Raw genomic sequence first — 21,708 nt, 5'->3', positions numbered from 1 at the left:
TACCCTGGTCATCGGATCCTTGCATGCCCGCACACAATACAGGGGCCGCGGAACGTTTTCAAAGTGGGGGGGGGGGGGGGGGACCATGCTAAAAATCACAATTATATGGTCATTTTTACGTTTTTGTACACGGTTTTGGAAAAAAACCCGGTTCCGCGGCCCCTGCAATATATGCACCTTTTCCACTCCCTTGGGAGCATTCCAACAAGGGATAGGATGGTGTTAAAGGGGAAGTTCACCCTGACAAAAAGTTTATTGTAAAATTGCAGAAAAAATACATTAAAAATATTGGTTAAGGCTTGAGGAAAATCCATCAAAGATTGACAAAGTTATTATTTTTTTTTAAGTTTGTGACGTAATATACGAGCAGGTTTCCATATATCTTGAATGATCTTTAAAAATGACATGTAATTTTCTCCCCTAAAAAGAAAGAAAATGGGTTTTATTGCACCATAAGTATAAAGTGACAATTCACACCCGCTCCTGAAAGAAGATTTTTTTTTAATATCAAGAGCCATTAAACTATCGAATTTATGCATTTTACATATACATATGGGGCAGCTGATTGTCAAAAACATAACATTTTAATAACATTCTTAATCTCCAATTGATTTTCCTCAAACCATCACCAATATTATTTATTTTTTTCTTTTATTTCTATTATAGAATCATCGTCAAGGTGAACTACAATTTAATGATAATGATGAAGATGTTGATAACTTTGGTAATTATTACAATAATCAACATCGAAATAGAGCTAATGACAATACTATACGACTACCACTACTACTACTACTACTACTACTACTACTACTACAACTACTACCACCACCACTATACTACTACCACCACCACTATACTACTACTACTACTACTACTACTACTACTACTACTACTACTACTACTACTACTACTACTATACTACTACTACTACTACTACTACTACTACTACTACTACTACTACTACTACTACTACTACTACTACTACTACTACTTCTACTACTACTAGGCTACTACGACGACTACTACTACTACTACTCATAATAATAATAACGATAACATTGATATTTAACACGAAAAGGTTTTTTTTACCACCACCACTATATTACTACTACTACTACTACTACTACTACTACTACTACTACTACTACTACTACTACTACTACTATACTATTACTACTACTACTACTACTACTACTACTACTTCTACTACTACTACTACTACTACTACTACTACTACTACTTCTACTACTACTAGGCTACTACGACGACTACTACTACTACTACTCATAATAATAATAACGATAACATTGATATTTAACACGAAAGCTTTTTTTCATGAGAAGAAAATTTTAAAAGAAGAAATATGTAAATAAAAAGAATATCACTCATTTATTTATTCATCTATACATATTCACATATTCCACAAATTATTGAATTATAATTCGTAATAAATCATTTTTATCGAAAAGTATAGCAACAATCAGATATGTAAATGAATAAAGTGGAGGGCCTACTGAAAAGCAAAGCTTGTGATATATAGACCCCCTGTAGTCATTTTATACCAGGGTAAATGTGATTAAAACTGAGCAAAACAAATAGCAAACTTTGATAAAATTTATACATAAACTTTGTAATCTCTTTCTCAAAGAATGCATGATAAAAATTAACATGAAAAGTATCTATTGAAAGGTTTGAAAACATAAATAACATACTATATAACTTTGAATTCTAATCAGACAATACGGAAACTAAATCGCTGAAGATACGTTATTATTTCAAGAGAATATTTTTTATTGTATTTGTTATTTTTTCTGTAAAATATATTGTTGTGCGACAGGGCATGAATTTTGGGGATGTGAAAACTTGTATAATGTTTTATGGACAATAAAGTGATAGTACCTCAATTGAGGATGAATAGAAAATTAATCACCAAAGTAATATATGATTTGCTACCACCACCACCACCTCCACCGAAAAACCACCATCACCACCACCTCCACCGAAAAACCACCATCACCACACCCATGTCCTCCACCACCACCATAATAATCACCTTCACCTCAACTATCACTTCCACAACCATGCACATCCACCACCACCTCCACCACCATAATTTCAATAACCTTTATAAAATAGTTAAGTATACCACCACTACCACCACCACCACCACCACGACCATCACCCCCACCTTAATCACCAGCACCACCACCTTCATCACCCCTACCAGCACCGCCTCTACCACCAACACCACCACCACTATATCTATGCCACCATAATTTCATTTGCCTATATGGTTAACTTTCACCAACTCCACCACCACCACCACCACCACTACCACCATCACAACCACCACTTTATCACCACCACTTTATCACCACCACCACCACCATTTCTGGCTGCCACCGTAATTTCAATAGCCTATACTCTACCACCACTGTCCCCACCTCCACCACCACCGCCACCGCCACCGCCACCACCGCCACCACCAACACCACAACACACCAACCACTACCAGCACCACCACCACCGCCACCACCAACACCACCACTAAAGCGCTGTTATGAGACAAATATTCAACCCATGGTTTCCCTGACCCCTAAATCGCAGAACACAATGATAAAGCCATAAAAGCCATAAAAACATTACTCTGCCTGTTCACAGATCAAGAAATTTGACCAAAACGAAGACCTTGCACTGCATGATGGGATACGAAATTGAGCTCTTCCATCCGTGCAGTGCGATGCCGAGATTACGAGAGGCTCGGCTCGATTGAGGTACGCCGATGGGCAAAACTTCTCAATAGTTTTGTGTACAAATTATGTGTAACGTCCAGCAACTAAACTTCCTCAGTGTATTATCGTATGCGTGGTCAGTTTGTCCGAAGTACACACCAAAACAGACGTCTTTGTAAGGGAAATTAACATCTTTGTGATATTTAGCAAGAAGAGAAAAGGTGAGTGTACAAGAATTATTGATTTTCTAGAGATATGAGCTACTGATGTTCAGTTTCTGCAAAAGAGTTTGTAGTATTTGCGAAGAGTGTGAGAGAGACCGTCTGGAGTGTCTAGATGATGGTTGGTAGAAAATGATGCGTAGTGTATGTACCCAAGAATTTCGTCTCGGACCCACCCGTAGAAGAACGAGTTGGATGGACTGGGTCTGGTTGGCCGTGCAGTGGTGTCACCATCTTGGATATAATAAATCTTCAAATCTTAAGACAATTCAGTTGATGTTGATGCCTGATATTGAGCCTAATAGTGGGTTGATCGTGAAATGAAGGTCGTTTCCATGGTCTTGTTAAAGTTGTAACGGCAGGACCGGTAATATATACTACTTATTTTACAAAATACTGCCAATAAATATTATGAATTATGAATATATATGCATGATAAACAGGCATAGCCATTGATAGGCCTATGACTCATAAATTATTTGTAATAAAAATAGGGCTTGGTTTTCCTATTTGCCATGAGTAATTGTCATTTTACATATTTTTATTTATTTGGTCACAAGTATATAACTAATTGATATGCATGTATGCTTACTAACTATCCTACATGTATGTAGATGTGATTCTAACTACAATACTCACTCATTCAATGAACAAGGTTATAATATAACCTTGTTCTCAGTTATATCTCCATGTGTGGCAAAATAAGGGTGGCAATGTTTGGCTTATTTTCTCTTTTTGTTTGGGGCAAATGCCTCATTTTTTTACACTGACAGTTTCCATTACACCTATTATTCATACAACTTGGCTCTTATTTAAATTTGACACTTTAAATAATTTTTTTCTTAATTAAAAATAGAGATCAAAAAATGAAAAATTTCTTGCCATATTACTTTCCACCAATAGAGGGCGTACACAAAAATATGCCCAAAATTCAAGTTATTGAGCGCTCTAGTGAATACAAAAATTATTCCCAAGTTACTAATGTAAAATAAATTGCAACTGTATAGAAATTAGTAATTTTGGTCACAAAAGTGATATTTTAATGATTTTTTTAAAGTGTGTGCTCTGTACAACATTGGCATGTTACCATAGTCCTACCTGAAGATTCCCCACAGGCAGGATGGTAGCAGTGAACAAGTGACAATACTGTAGATTCTACTAGTCATTGGTACTCATAGCTCATGAAGACGATTTACTTAACATTTTAATATTTTGCCTTAAATTGAGCAGGCTAACTTGATGTGATGTTGATGTGATAGATTAATGCCTTTGGATATTCATTCGCTTGAAATGTACTATCAGTATAGTTCCCTTCTCTAGAAATGATTTTGGATATTGAGCACCACTGATGATGGAAACTGCATTATTGCACTTGTCTTTGATTCTCATTGTCTTTGTGTTTTTCGACTAACATCCCCCCCCCACTTTGACCACCACAACCCTCACAATCCCCTCTAATTACTTTACTACAAACTTCATAATTGCCATTATAGTTGTCATCATCATCACCATCATTATCATCGTCGTCATTAACCATTATAATTATTTTCATAATTTTCATCTTTATCATGGGTCACTACCAACTACATGTACAACAATATCGTTATCATTATCATCCTCCTCATCAGCATCAAAATTATCATGTCAATGTCAGCATCATCATCCTTGGCACCATCTTCAATATATTGTATAAGCACCACCACCACCACAGTCATTTTCATCATCATCATCATCATCATTGTCATCATCATTATCTTCATCTCTACCATCAACACGAATCATTTCATCCATCTTGTCCTCTTCCTCATCATCAATTGATCATCATCATCACCATCATCATCATCATCATCACTGTCATTACCATCACCACCACCACCACCACTCTCATGATTATCATCATCATGATCATCATCAACTCTGCCATCACAACCGCCATCATCATCATCTTCACCATCATCATTAACACCACTACCACCCTCACCACCGCCAACACCACCACCATCATCATCACCATCATCACCACCACCACCACCATAATCATCATCATCATCATCATCATCATCATTACCATCACCACCACTGCCACCACCACCACCACCACCACTTTTAAAATTATCATCATCATGATCATCATAAACTCTGCCATCACAACCGCCATCATCACCATCATCATTACCACCACCATCGTCGTCATCATCACCATCATCTCAGTCATCACCACCACCATTATCACCACCACCATCATCACCACCACCATCTTTATCATCATCATTGTTTTTTGTCATCACAGTAATTATAATCAATGATCAAAATCATTTAAAATTAATTATCGCCAATTCGCCATCGTCATCATCATCTTAGTAGTTGATATATGATGAACAGCAATATGTAAATAATGCTGATTAAAGTTACGATGACAAAGATTAGTGTCTGATGATCACCATCTTCATCATCATCATCATCATTATCATCTTCATCACTATCATCACCAGCATCATTATCACCATCATCATTATCACCATCATCACCATCATCATCACTATCATCATTACCATCATCAACAATATCATTTTGATAAGTTGGTCACCATCATCAAAATTAACTTGAGTATCATCACAGGCCTTCAATTAATCTATCACAGGCTTTGACCATGGATGTGCAATGGATGGACATCAATCAATGTCCATCTCATCAATTGGTCTTTTTTATGCAATTGATATTGCTCATTTTTATATTTGTGTTTAAAGTTGCCTTACTTTTAATAATGATTTTGAAATATACATGGAAGGCCTTGCCTGCCGTCATTATCATTATTGTAGACAATTGTCATTGCCATATTTAAAGGGGAAGTTCACCTTGACAAAACAAAAAGTTTGTTGTAAAAATAACAGAGAAAAAAGTACTGGTGAAGGTTTCTGAAAAAAATCATCAAATAGTAAGACAATTTTTAGAATTGTAAGTTTTTGATTTGTTATCTCATAAATGAGCAGCTGCTACGTGATTATTATAAAATTAATGAATTTCTACTTTTTACTGGACTGGTTCATGATGACTAAAATATTTTCTTTTTCAGTGCAGGTGTGAAATAATTTGTTTGTTGATATACTGAAGTTATAATTTACATTTAAAAAAAATGACATTTACATGTTGATTTTTTAAAAATTCACTGTTCACGAATGGAAAGCTGCTTGGATACGTACATGTAGCCTACAACTGAAAAAAGTTAAACTTCTAATAACTTTAAAAATCTTTTATGGATTTTCCTCAAAACTTCAACAATAGTTTTACTGTTTTTTCTGCTCTTTCAATAAATTTTTGTGAGGGTGAACTTCCTTCTAACTTATTTTCATAGAGCAATTTTAGTATACTTTATTATTATTTGACTCCGATTTATGTCATTTAAATATTTTTTTAAATCTCAAGATGTATTTTACCTGGCAAGAGACTAATTTCTTGGTTCTTATCCATCTTTCCTTGTGTTCTTGTGTTTCGTTTTTATATCATTTGTGCTTACAATGATTTACAATAATTGTCTTGAGAAAAAAAATTCTGAAATCTATTTTAGTTTGATTTGGTTTAAAATCACTTGTTCTGTGGTGATTATGACACTTAAGTCATAATCACCACATAACAAGTGATTTCAAAACACATGATATTAATATAGATTTCAGATTTTTTGATTTGCTTCTATTTCTAAATTTAGGCAATATTAGAGTTTTGAATTTAACTAAATGAAACCATTGTGGAATTCCTGCTTATAAAATGCCTACAATAGTATAGTCCTATATTTAGTTTACCTCATGTGCACATCTTGATAATGTTTGTGATAATAGTGTAGACCTACAGTGTACATGTAGGGCCTACATGTAATGCTCAAACTGTCCATCTGGCACCATTTTGACCCATTAGTTGACCATTGGACCAAAACAGAGAAAAGGGTGATTTTTTTTCCAAAACAGCACTATGCCTACAGAGCACAATAAAAATCATTTGAAAAGAATGTTGTGGTCAGGTAAAAGCTCTTTGTATTAATTTTATACTGGACTGTTTTGTCTGATGCTACTGTTATTCAAAACATCGTTGTATATTTAAAAGACGCAGTTTCTAGATTTTATTAGATTAGATTTAAAAATGTTCAACGTTAAAAATGCCCTTGAATGATATACTATTAATTTGTAGAAGTAGGGCCGCCATGCTAAACATTGCTTTAAAGAGAAAGTTTCTTTCATATTAAAAAAAAAGAATAGTCCATATTTGCATTGTTATACCATGGAGCTATAAAACACAGATAGTTTCATGGTTATACCGTAGGCCTGTGTGTACATGTACATGTGATGTGCACATACATACAGAGGCTGCGTAATGAATTTTTGGAGAATTATAAAGAAAGAATCTTGCCAGAAGAAAGTAAACAAGAAGGAAGAAAAGAAAGAAAAGGTATTAAAAGCAAACAAGAAAATAATCAAAAAGTAAACAAGAAAAGAAAAAAACTTTCAAAAAAGGGGAGAAAGAAGAAAGTAAAAAGAATCGGGAGACAGTGGGATCTGTCAAACTAAGATGTGTATTGTGTACAATGTGTAATTTGGTGAGAATGAGGTGCTAAGGAGGTATGAATGAGAACTGTGGGTGGCATTTCACAAGTAGCCTAGTCTTTGTCCTCAGACCATGATAGATATCTCAAACCTGTTTTTGTTTGGCAAACCAGCTAAACATCAAATCGTCAGAAAAATATTTGAGTATGTGAAGGTGTTATTGTGTATGGTCAGCTACTATGTGGTATTTGGATCATAAACCCCTCTAGAAAAGAAAAGCTGAATGGAGATTAACAGGGAAAATACCAATGCTCCTTTGTTTCTTTTTTTTTAGTAGACTAAATATTTCAAGAGGGGTGTTTGTGGGCAGATTAAGTGTGGACACTCATACTGGATCTACATGTATGTGTATGTGTGTAGATCTGTAGGTGGTTTCAAACCGCCTCGATCATAAGAATCCCCGTTAAATTACGAAAACTCTTTTAGGCTAAGAAATACCCATTAATCATGCATTCACACTGCCCCGAAATATGTACCCTTCGGGATAAGTTCCTGAAGTTACAAGTAAGAGTATGCGCAGTATGGTCTAATTGGCAGGCAAGGCGTGAGATTCAAAATCACTAGCCCAGCAGCCACCCACGGCACCCGCGCCAAACGACACACTGGGCTAAAAGGTTCCTGTAAATTGCTTTCACATTGCCAAAATACCTACGACCTTAGAAAATCCCGTGAAAGTTCTCATAATTTCGCCAAGTACCTACTACATGTATTTAGCGGGTATTTTCTTTCGGGGAAATTACGCGTAGTTAGCTTTCACATTACCAAAATACCTGGTATTTTCTGATCGGGGCAAATTTCCCGATCAGAGAATGTCTGGAACTAACAAACTTCGAGGTGGTCTGAAACCACCTAATGTGTATGTGTGTGACAGTGAAGAAGGAAGAGAGAGAGAGAGAGAGAGAGAAAGGAAAATGAAGGAGGGGGGGCTGGAGAAAGGGAATGAAAAGTTTGAGAACTAAACAGTGAAAGAGATACGCAGAAATAGCCAACAATTGTATGCCACTGTCCTATTGTTCCGTAAGGTTTCGTTTTCTAATAATTTACAATGATATATCCCAGAGGCTATTCTCACCCAGCCTGTCTTATGTCCATTTCTCATTAAACCCATTCATATCTTTGTACTCCTCAATGGGGACTGGTGACAACAGGCTATTTCAAAACAGCACCTGCCCAGAACAACATTGGAAAAAACAAGAATCTAGAATCTGATAAATTACACCTAAAATGAGGCAGTGTTGTATTTGTCAACAACATCAGACATCTTCATCATCATTATTATCAAGTGCCTCCATTTGGAAGGGGTTAGCACCTCCATTAGGCATATTCAGACTTCCTGGAGGTTGGTCAGTTCCAGGTAATATCTGACCGCACAATTTGATCCATCCTCATCAGATTTTGGCCAATGTGAAAGCAAATCACTCATAATCTTCTAGAAAGCAAGTACCTGCTTGAAAGAAGATACTTGCCGAAATTACATGAACTCTTTGCAGGAATTTTCTCAAAAAGGTATGGGGATTTTGGCAGTGGAAAAACAAATTACAAATACTTTGTCAACTGTGCGAGCAGTTGGGGTGAAGTTTAGTAGTGTGAATGCTGTGGTTTCTTCACCAGCTAATCAGACCACAGTGAGTATGCTCACAACTTTGAGAACTTACCCCAAGAGGGTCTGCTTCAGGTTGGTGTGAATGTGGAAATTTTTATCTGGTATTTTGGGGCCTAACAAACAAATTGTCATATTCTGTATCTGGACTCTGGAGATTGAGGTGGTGTGAATACGCCTACATACATACTGTCTTTTGTCATGGACCATTTTTCTTCTGACCTCTCTTATATTAATGAACATTCAACAAAAACAAAGTCACACAAACTGCTTTCTGGAATACAAAATACGAATGATCAGTAGGCCGTTATTAATCTTCAAGTTTTTCGATAACTTTATTGGTATAGCAACCCATTCTAAACAATTTTTCATGATCTGCTGTTTTGATATCTTTTCTTTGAATACATCACTACACATGCATGGACGTGTATGTATTCATTGATTACATTCAATTACAGCCCATGGCTTTGTTTTTTTTCCTTTTCAGTATTTGTCCGCTCCGTCATTTTGGATTACTGATAGTGGTTTCCTACTTTTAGTTCTCCTTATTTGCCAAGTTCTTTGTGTGGTTTCTGATTCCCATCTCTTGAAACAAAGATCCTTTAGTCCCATGACATCATTCTGATGTTTGCTGTTAAGTTTAGACATCCACCAAAGGACCTACACTAAAAAGCTCTACTCCTTCAGTTTTAAAATAAAAAAGGGTTATTTAAATCTAGCAAATTGTTGTGTCTACTTCTGTATCTGAATAACAAACTTGCAACTTTTAAAAAATAAATACTGACAGGTAGAGAGTTGTGATTCATACATGTACAATGTACTCTAACAGTCTAACCTTTTTCCATGTAGGTATTTTATCACTTTTTGGAAATACAGAAGTAGATTTGCAATGTGCATGAATATTTTTGCTCATTCCATTCATGAGAAGGGGTTTTATGTATAACAACGCAAAAATGTGCAGATATTTTTATTTTGAACAAATGCCCGATCAAAATTAAATTCTTATGTAAAATTGGTAAATTTATCCAATAAAAACAGACTTTTTATCTTTCACACAACCCTTTTGGGAACATGTATTATAAATCTTGTACCATAATGAAATTTGATAGTGGCATGCACTTTTTAGGAATTAGGAGATTCCCAAAATTTAAGATTTTCAGGTTTTGAACACTATAGTACAATTTGTGTTATATATTTTTATTTTTTTTGATCTGCTTTTTGTATTTTCATTTTTTCTGCTTTCTTAATCAGCAGGCCTTAATCCTACTTTACTGAGTAGGCCTACTGTATATCATCATATCATAAAAAGTAGGTCATTCCTATCCCATCATGCATTGGACTTGATGGAGTTAATTACTTCCTGTAATGTGAGCATTCTTGTTGAAACTTGGGTGGGTGGGGGTCAAAGGTCAAGTGCAAGGCGGGGTAGGACAGGTTGTCAAGTTTAAAGTCATCTCTTGTCATGAAGGTCCACACACATGTGCATGCCACACACATTGATTTCTTGAGACTTTATTTTATGCTATATATTACCCCCCTTGATTCAGTTGGTTTTGAAATAAGGCAAAACAGCAATTTAACCATAATTTTCCTTTTCAATAAACCCACATGCTTAGGAGAGGTTATACATGTAGCTGTACATGTAGCTGTCAGTTCCTCAAAGTTTATGTATTTGGAAAAATGTATTTAGTTTTTTTGTGAAAAAAATAGTACCTTGGTAAGTTTGCATCATTACTATTATGATTATTCTTATGATTGTTATCATTATTTCTCACTTACTTATTATTTATGTATTTATTAATTCATTCATTCGTTCATCCACCCATCCATCCATTTATTCATTATTATTATTATTTTTTTTTTTGGGGGGCAAGGTCACTTTTCACTAGGGTACTTTTAAAATGGGAAAATGAAAAAAGGCACAAAAATATTTGCCAAAGCCAATGAGAGTTCTTGACTATCATGAAAGAATGCACTGTTAAAGCTTTTTTTGTTCACATTTATAATTATATTGGTCTCTGTGCTGATATTTAAGGCACCACTTCCCCCAAATGCTATAATTACTTCTATATACACTGTAGTTTTATTACATGTGGCATTGGAGTATGAAAAAAAAGTGAATGAATTCTCACCACTGAATAATTCAGCTAGCCAACAATATTGATGTTTTGTACTGGACATTGAATACCCACCAGTCTTTGAGAAAATTAAAGGGCAACCTTGCCCTTACAATAATTTGACTTGGCTGTGAAAAATGCTGCATGTATGAATCCAGTGACCCGGTAATTTTAATTGTGAATTAGAAATTGTGAAGCAGTTGTAGACTGGAATTGCACTATTTAAAAGCCAATTATTATTTTATTAACTTTTACATAAATAGCTAAAACATTCTGTACTTGCCTTTATTACTAACACCTCCTTGGTATAACAGGGGATTAGCTCTATTTGCTCCACATGTTTTAATAACTGCTACATGTATCCAAAAATTTCTTGACTATCAATTGTTCAGCAATTTTTTTACAAGGACTGAAGTTGAAAACATTTCTTGAATGCTATCAAATTTGAGAAGTAATATTATTCCCTCGATGAGTCTAACAGATATTGTAAAGCCCTATAGGTTTTTTATCATCATATTTTTTAATGTGGGTGTTAGATGAAATTGGACATCCAAAGAAACCCATGCAGTTGTAGTGTATTGCAAGGAAGTGTACAATTGCCTGCTGTCAAGCCTAAATCGGCCTGTAAACTTGAATAGATTCCCTATTGATGTCCCGTCAATGCCATTGTCGTCGCCTGAATGTGTAAGGTTGCATGTGACCGAATAATCGACCACAATGACTTCAATAGCCCGTGTTATGATTCCATCACTCATTTTGACAAATTGGGGCAGAGAGTGGCGGTATAAAAGGAGCGCGGGGCGTTTAATCTCGGTTGTGAAAAGACAGCTTTTTGTGCTTCAATTGTGACCGACCTGCCACTCATATAGGCGCTGAATAACGGCCCAAGACTTAGACAAGCAAGTATGAGAACTAATGAGCAGGGTGGTTGACATTGAATATGATTGCACATGGGTTTTTATTTTGAGTTCTTGCAACCTTTTCTTTGATGTGATTCAGGGAAATTGCATGAACCGACCATGTTAAGACGGCAAGAGGAGTAATCACCAAGAAACCTTGATTTTTGTATTATTAGGAATTCAAGTTGTGGTAAACCAAGATATTTATTGCTGAAAACCAGGATGTCACAATTGTTGTATGTAAAGGGTCCCTGCAACCCAACATCGGCTTTTAAAGAGAAATTCCAGTAGTTGCAGTAAACACTAATTTCATGAGAAAGTCTGTAAAACAAGGCTTAATTTTCAGTATATCATCGATGATCTAGATCTAGTACAGTTACATAAATTGAACTTTGTGAAATCTTGAAATCTACGCTGAAAAACGTTCACACTGAAGATCACCAACACAGATACACGTGGGACAGTGTATTATTATTGCTGGAATAAAGACCCGACGGAAGTGACCGAATCCGCGCTTATTTCGCTTATTTCTCAGCAATTACAAGATTTCTCCCAGAATCCTTTGGCACATATATTCATACAAACAGACACTTGGGTGGTCATTAATATTAGATTCTGTAAAAAGTCATTTTGAGATTGTTGCCAAAACTGGAATTTATCTTTAACTCTTTGCCCGCCACGGACGACTAGAGTCACATACAGTGGACCGCCAAGGACGACTCAAGTCACAGTTCACACAGAGTGCATTAAATTAAGTCTATTGTCCATGTGCACTCATGCACAATAGTGGTAGGCCTATGTGCATCGCATTGTACAGTGTACACACAAAGCTTACAATAAACCAATCAAAAGATATTGGGAGCTTAATTAGCATAAGTCCATGCAAAACCCCTCTTTGGGTTGCACCTTAAAATTAATGTGGCAGAGGAGATATTAGGTCCTTGGCGAGCAAAGAGTTAAACATCAAAACGCCTCACTTCATGAATATTCCAGCTACAAATTTTTCAGTGAATGAAAATATAAATAAAAAACAAGAAAATAAAAATAATAAATAGGTAAATGAATAAGTAAATGAATTGATAAATAATTAAACAGACAGTCAGATAGATAGATACATAATTAAAATACAAATAAATAAATGGATGAAGAAATATCTAAGTAATCAAATAAAGGAATGAATGAATGAATGTATATAAGTAAATACATGTAAATAGATAAATAAACAAACAAATAAATAAATGAATAAATACATAAAAAATGAATGAATGAGTGAATGAATAAATTAATAAGGAATCAAAGAAAGTGATATTATATGAGTGGAATTGTGATTGATTTTGAGTAGTTCTAAAATATATCTTTATTTGGGCCTGCTTGTCAACCAGAGTCCTTGGAATGATTTCTGTAAGAGAGGATGCTGGTTTGGAAACAAAAATTTGACAAGCAAAAAAAAAAAAGAACGAGACTAGATCGAGAAAAAGGGTTTTACTCCAAAATGATGGTTATTTTGGTGACGTTTCTACTCTTCAACAACCTCATTTCCAGGGGTTGCTAGCTACCTTTGGGGTTGCTAGCTACATATGCAGCCCCCCCCCCCGACAAATCTTGGGGTTGCTTTGGTATTATTTGGGGCAAGCTTGCTGTTATTTTTTTTGATACTCTACAGACATGTACACCTTTAAATTTTACATTGTCATGTACAGTACGTTTCTTAGGTTTATTTTCAATTGGTCCAATGCCAGTTCATCTAATCAACAACATGTCTACATGTTTTATCATTTGGTCTACCATCAGTTTGTCCACTATTCACATGGTTTACTTGTCAGTTTGTCCACTCACCACTTTAGGTGGTTTCAGACCGCCTCGAAGTTCACCAGTTCCAGTTATTCTCTGATCGGGAAATTTACCCCGATCAGAAAATACCAGGTATTTTGGTAATGTGAAAGCAAACTACGCGTAATTTCCCCGAAAGAAAATACCGGCTAAATAGTAGGTACTTGGTGAAATTACGAGAACTTTCGTGGGGATTTTTCCAAGGTCGCAGGTATTTTGGCGATGTGAAAGCAAATTACGGGAACTTTTAGCCCAGCGTGTCGTTGGGCGCGGCGGCGTGGGTGGCTGCTGGGCTAGTGATTTTGAATCTGAATTTTGCCTGCTAATCAGACCATACTGCGCATGCTCGTAACTTCGGGAACTTATCCCGAAGGATGTGTTTCGGGGCGGTGTGAATGCAGGAATAATTAACGGGTATTTTTTAGCCTTAAAAAGTTCTCGTAATTTAACGGGGATTCTTGTGATCGAGGCGGTTTGAAACCACCTTTTGTCTAATGACCAGTTGGTCCACTAGCCATTTAGTCCATATACCATTTGGTCTAATTAGATTAGTAAATTGGGCGAAATGAATGAAAAGAAAATGGTTATTTTTGACGTACTAGTTATGAGACTAAATGGTCATAGACGAACTGGTGATTAGACAAAGTGAGTATTGAACCAAATGGTTGTTAGACAGTTGATGGACGGAATGGCATTAGACTAAATGAAGGTAGACCGTATGAAAAGTTGACGAATTGGCAATTTACTGTTCCTACATGTAGTAGGCCTAGCCTACACGTACCTGTACAAGGCCTATGTGTTTATGAGCAGAGATACAATCAGACATATACATGTAGATTGTTCCTTTGTAGTCAGAAATTGAGTAAGCAGTACTTATTATTAATCAATGTGATATAACGTTTATTCCCCAAAGTAGGAATTCTTAATACATGCTATACCATCCCTCGTTTTACTAATAGTACTACAGTTGTACACTGATGTGAAAAGAAAGAGAATTGAAAGATATTTGATTTGACGAGGCGAGGGATTTTCCAGACACAATGGCACATTCCAACGCAGCACATAAATTTACCGGGGAGCCTCCATATTTTTTCTTTTTATTATTTATGATCAAGTTATTAAAGCCGTCATCACGCATGTGACGTGATGAGCGTGAACATTGCTTATTTATAAACAACCTCTAATATGGCTTGCCCTCCCTACTCTAATAATAGTCTCATATCAACCTTGGCTTTCCCTGCAGGTCAAATCTTGGTGACCTTTGACCTCTCTGCCACCCAAGGCTTAGGCCTACCTCTGCTTGCCAAATCCATAAGACTTTCTTTCTCCAGGGATGGAGATTCGAAATGTGGAGTGCAAGTCAGATGAGGGGGGGTTAGGAGTATATAGTTCCCTGGGTGGATATTGCCATAGATCTATGCATATTGGGCACTAGTTTCCCTTTACAAATAACATTCTAATTCTGCATTAACTTTCAATCATCAGATGGTTTTGGGATGAAATGTATCTAGGTTTTCTTATAGATTAATAGAGTTATGCAACTTCTTATATTAAAAAGTCTACTGGTTAAAGGCCTGGTCACACCGCCGGAGTGTTGTTGGAGCGGTAGGGAGAGAGGGTCGAATTTCGCTCACAAAATTGAGGAACAAATCGAAAACAAAATAAAAACAATCGAAATCGAAAATGGTGAACGTTAGAGGGCGGTGATGATTTTTTCTCTCTGCTCCACGACCGCTCCAACAACGCTCGGGCGGTGTGACCAGGCCTTTACATTACATTGATCAATGTTGCTTTGGAACATTTTTTTTTACAAACTACAGCCTACACAGGCCCTATTATATTACCATGTTGCAAGTATGCCTAAAGCATTATCAGTCGAAGTCAATGATAAAAAGCAACTAAATAAAACTAAATGTTAAGAACTTTGTCAATTTGTATTTTCTACCATTGATTTCATTATTTTCATTGCATTGCCAATTTGAGTGTCTAATGATTTAATACATGCAGCTTGAAAGGGATGGTAGTAATAATCATCAGTAACGTGTCGTGTTTGGATACTGTGCACTTGCAGCAACTTTATGATAGTGTTAACCAGATTGTTCAGTGTGAATTGTGATTGAACTATTCAAGTGTTAAATATTGCATCTCAAATCATATGCTTTATTATTCTTTGGTTATTAATATCTAATGGCTAATACAGTAATAGCTACTGGAAGTAGGCCTACTTTCCATGCATAAAAAAGAGATCGCCCTACAGTATGTGCCAAATTGTCTGCCATTTCTTCCACTAGTTCTTCTGTCAGAAAGGACTCAGGAAAGCAATATAAAAATCTATTCTTAATTTCTTTCCATACATGTACATACAGTACATGACCTTCATCTCTGCAATGTTCATCTGCATGAATGCATGCATGACAAGGCTCGCATTAAAGTTTTAACGAGAATAAAATTCCAATGTTCTTTGACTTGAGTTTCCCTTTCAGCCTTTTCATCTCTCCTCTGGTAGCTCCTCTTCCTCCTCCTTATGCCTCTTCTCCTTCTCAACCTTTGTCTCCCTCCTCTCCATCATAATGTCATAATCTTAAGGGTCATGTCTAGGGGTCGTTGCCATGGCGACCATGCCTGCTGTCAACAGATACTGTAACAATTTTTCATTAACCCCTGCCAGGTTGTTGGCCTCTCCTGGGAGAATGTTTCGGCTCGGGTTTTTGTCGTCATTTTCAAAAGATAAATCCACCCATGTAAGGTTACGAGCGAGCGTAGGATTTGGGATTCATGCATTTGAATTTGCGTATAAATGTTTTTATGTCTGGATGAGATTCTTGTATTCATAAATTCATGATCATAATTCATCTCGGCTTATACTAGATCTTTTATTATTTTAATAACTACTGTTACTGCTGCTACTACTACCACTACTAGCACTACTACCTTTACTTCTACTACAGTACTACTTCTACTATTGCTGCTGCTACTAAAGTACTGCTGCTGCTACTATGTACTACTACTACTACTACTACTACTACTACTACTACTACTACTACTACTACTACTACTACTACTACTACTACTACTACTACTACTACTACTACTACTACTACTACTGCTGCTGCTGCTGCTGCTGCTACTACTACTACTGCTGCTGCTGCTGCTGCTGCTGCTGCTGCTGCTGCTGCTGCTACTACTACTACATGTACTACTACTACTACGACTACTACTACTACTACTACTACTACTGCTTCTACTGCCACTACTACAACAACAATCTTAATGAATAAATAAATGCTAATGATAATATCATATGCAAAAAACCTTGATACAAACTAAAAGCCAGGTTATGTATAATTTTTAAACGGAACATTCTTTCTGTAGATGTAATAGTCAATGCATGCCTACTGTAGGCCTACATGTACACCGAACCGTCCTGGCGAACCCTATTTTTACATTCAAATCCAATCTGTTATAGTGAATAATTTCCATCACTTGAAGTCAAGCTGAGCTGGCTTGCACATTACCGGTTGTATCGGCTATCGGGTCAGCCGCCACAAAACCCCCCTTTGGAGAGCATTTCAAGCGGAGAATCGCTACGATTCGTGACATTCCAAGCTTCAAACGGTAGGGGATGCCCAGCATGGTTTCTCATTTTTCTAGAGAGATTCTGTTTTCAGATATCAAACCATGTTGTGGTTGGCTGTGTCTGTTACCTCCCTCAATGATTTTGAAACTGTAAAGGTAGAATCATAGACCTAGTAGGTCCATTGTGGAATGGAGATATTTTAGGCCTACAATGTATTTGAGGCTGTTCTCACTACGTTCCTAAAACTAGTTTACTGGAAACTACATGTAGTTTAGTGGAAACTAGTTTAACACGTAGTGAGAACGGTCAAAGCGGTCTTGGAAGCGATCTTCCAAACCAGTTTGGAAAACCACCTCACGATGTAGTTTTCAAGATGGCTTTGCCTCGTTAAACTGGTTTTAGCGTAAGTGAGGACACAACCATTCTTCTGGGAGCGATCTTCGCACATTTTGAGCGCGCTACTCCACACGACAGGTGTAGAATGCCTATGCTGCGGTTTCGAATTTCGCCTGAAACGTGTCACCCCACTGAGAACGTTTCCATAGCAACAAGAGCGTTTTACGTGCAGTGATTTTGAAAACCACTTTTGTGTGATCAAGTGGGAACGCTAGCAAAGCGATCTTCCAAAGTGGTTTCCTGAATCAGTTTCCAGTAAACTAGTTTTAGAAAGGGTAATGAGAACGGCCTCAAAAAGGCAATAAATAATGTCCTTTATTCTTTATTTCTCTAGTTTTTCTCTCAATATTAAAAAAAAACTTTTCCTTTTATTACCATAATTTTGATATTAAAAAATGCCATTTTATGGTCACCTTTTCCTTAAAAAAAACCTCCTGTTTTTTTGTAATGAAAACTTATTTTTTTACACCTAAAAAGTGCATTGAATTTGAAAATGCTTTACAATAGGCATGTAATCGTAATCGATCGTAAATAACATGAAACCATGGATCCTAAAGGATCTATGATGAAATGATAAAAAAATTTATATTTTCATGTTTGCCTGCACATGTAGGCCTACATGGTGTACTGTGAGGTTGTGTGTGTTTGTGGATGAGTTGGTGAGAGATATTTGGATTCAGACTCACTTGCTCTTGGGACAGTCAACTATGTGACTGCATAGACTCCTGCCACCAGGCTCTCCAACTTATATTTAAAAAAATAGTAAGTCAGGCCTGTGTTCTCAATTGTTTTTCTTCCCTGCTTGAAATGTCGAACTTGGTATAATGTGGATTGTTATGGCCCAATGGATTAGTCTCCGGACTTTGAAACAGACGGTTGTGGGTTCGAATCCCAGTCATGGCGTAATTTCCTTCGGCAAGAAATTTATGCACATTGTGCTGCACTCGACCCAGGTGAGGTGAATGGGTACCGGGTAGGATTTATTCCTTGAACACCTTCACGCCTATTTACATAGTGGCTTACATGTAGCTACAGCCGGGGTAATAATATGTTACCAAGTATCAAAGCGCAGTTGAGTGTATGCACATAGTAACTGCGCTATATACATAGGGTATTTATATTGCGCACATATCCACCTTGTTAGGTGCTCAAGGCGCTCCTATATTACCCGGCTAAGCTAGGCGTTCATAGCGCACACAGCTTTTTTAGGAATTACTTCCTATCGGTATCCATTTACCTCACCCGGGTTGAGTGCAGCACACTGTGGATCAGTTTCTCGCTGAAGGAAATTACGCCATGGCTGGGATTCGAACCCACGACCCTCTGTTTCAAAGTCCGAAGACTAATCCACTGGACTAATTCACTTTTGACTGAGAATTCAAAGCGCTGCTATTATTACCCCGGCTTTAGCTGCTCTGCCCATATGCTCAAGCAATGATCAACATATCAATTTGTTTGCGCTCCTTTTTTGCAGTGCGTAGCGTGTTAAATTATTTCCCTATGGAGAATAATAGAAAATACGCCGTTTTTGAGGGACTTGCTAAGATATCTCCCAAACGCGTCAACAAGGTGATCTATCAAAACAGAATGGAATAGAGCAGATTCTCACCTTGAACATGATATGATTTTCATTTAATTTTAGTCAAATTAAGTTCTGTCACTTTTGAGGTTTTTGGAACCTTTCTTGATGATTTTGGAAATCCATTTGTACATGAGCCAATGGGCAAGTGCGGGAAACGAAACGTTTGGTGCGACTTCACATTGTTGTAAAAAAATATATACGTCACAATAGACCCTATCAAAAAAAGACATTTTGCAGAAAATGCTGTAGATTGCGAATACCTAAGAATGATTTTGATTGGATAAAAAAAACCTCTGTCACTTTTCACATTTGCAAAAGCTTTTGCAATAATTGGTCACTATAGTTTGGCGGGTTCAGCCGATGGCATTGTGTGTACACAGTACACACGCATAGCTAGGCAACGCAGCGCGTGAAGAATTTTGCACGTTTTCATTATTCGTACAGCGACGACTGGATAGGACTGTACCATTTTTGACCGGGGGGTGTGCCAATGAATGCATGCAAGTGATCAAGAAGAGTTACAAAACTGAAGGGAGTGAGAAAACAAGAAAAGTGAGAGGGAAATTTATGAAAACAAGTAATGCGTGGAAAAATGACAAGAAAAGGAGAGAAAGGAGAAGAAGTGAAAACACGCAGCTGAGTGCGCTCACGATATGTAAGTTGAACACCCCTGCACCGCAATGTAGCAGCCCGCCACTATACACGTAGACTGCCTGCACGATGCGAAGACAGTGGCGCGTATTAGTGACTGTGCGTTAAACGTCCCATTTCTATACCTTATAAGAGGAGCGTTTTTTGTACACAACAAATTGCTCAAGCATTTCCTTCCGGGTATGTACCCAGGACCTGGGTTGAGTGCAGCAAAATGTGGGTAATTTTCTTGCTGAAGGAAAACATGCCATGGCTGGGAATCGAACCTGTGTCCCTCAGATTGAAAGACAAGGGTCATACCAATTACCATGTAGACCACGCAGTCCCCACAAATTGGAGATCTGTGCTGTGCCACTGTCCACGATGTCTCGTGAGGAAAGCGTCACAGCGTAGGGTTTGGCGCCGTCTGCAAAGGGCCCTGAAGTAGTTTGTACAATTATGTCTTACATGGTCTTTTAGATTAGCCCTGAAATAATTTTTTTATAAATGTACACATTAATTATTAGCCTACAGAAAATAGGCGGTTTCAAACCGCCTCGATCACAAGAATCCCCGTTAAATTACGAGAACTTTTTAAGGCTAAAAAATACCCGTTAATTATTCCTGCATTCACACCGCCCCGAAACACATCCTTCGGGATAAGTTCCCGAAGTTACGAGCATGCGCAGTGTGGTCTGATAAGCAGGCAAGGCGGGAGATTCAAAATCTCTAGCCCAGTAGCCACCCACGCCGCCGCGCCCAACGACACGCTGGGATAAAAGTTCCCGTAATTTGCTTTCACATCGCCAAAATACCTGCGACCTTGGAAAAATCCCCACGAAAGTTCTCGTAATTTCGCCAAGTACCTACTATTTAGCGGGTATTTTCTTTCGGGGAGATTACGCGTAGTTTGCTTTCACATTACCAAAATACCTGGTATTTTCTGATCGGGGTAAATTTCCCGATCAGAGAATACCTGGAACTGGCGAACTTCGAGGCGGTCTGAAACCACCTAATTTCAGAAACTTCTTGTCCCTACCTCTCTGAAATTCTGGATCAAGGCCTACACATTATAAAGTTGAAATGCAATAATAGATTACAGTAATTTACCAACCAAACTCCTGTCCGAGAAGACTATTTGACCTTTGGAGGTCGGGAGAAGGCCAATGGCCTCTACCTTTAGCTGTAGTCAGAAACAGATGAAACACAGCTTGGCTTTCTGGGCTAATCTCCTCTCTTGTTCTGCATACAGATCTGAGATTATTGAATGCTTGTAGCCGATTTAAGAGGACAAGGTTACAAAGAAATTGAGACATTCTTTTTGGTGGGGGGGGGTTGGAGTTTGTCAAGTTCATGTCAGAAGTGTAAGTATGTAGGCCCTAATCTTTGTGTTTGGGGGCTCTTTCTTTGATACATTTTGACAGAGAGAAAAAGAACATTTTGACAGAAATTTAAAAAAGGGAAATAATGCTGTTCTTTTTTAAAGAGAAATTCTTGTAGTTGCAGTAAACACTGATTACATGAGAAAG

At 37.2% G+C, this 21,708-nt stretch overlaps 1 long non-coding RNA gene across 1 annotated transcript in view; it reads left to right on the top strand.

The window, feature by feature from the left end:
* Nucleotides 1-2,706: 2,706 nt before the first annotated feature.
* Nucleotides 2,707-21,708, top strand: part of LOC121420430 — a 34,717-nt gene continuing 15,715 nt past the window's right edge. The window contains exon 1 of the long non-coding RNA XR_005970758.1: nucleotides 2,707-2,956. This is a non-coding gene — a long non-coding RNA (uncharacterized LOC121420430). The remainder of the gene's footprint in view (nucleotides 2,957-21,708) is intronic.

Source organism: Lytechinus variegatus, chromosome 8, assembly GCF_018143015.1.
Source record: "Lytechinus variegatus isolate NC3 chromosome 8, Lvar_3.0, whole genome shotgun sequence".
Lineage (NCBI taxonomy): Eukaryota > Metazoa > Echinodermata > Echinoidea > Temnopleuroida > Toxopneustidae > Lytechinus > Lytechinus variegatus.
This window is presented reverse-complemented; position numbering and strand designations above follow the sequence as displayed.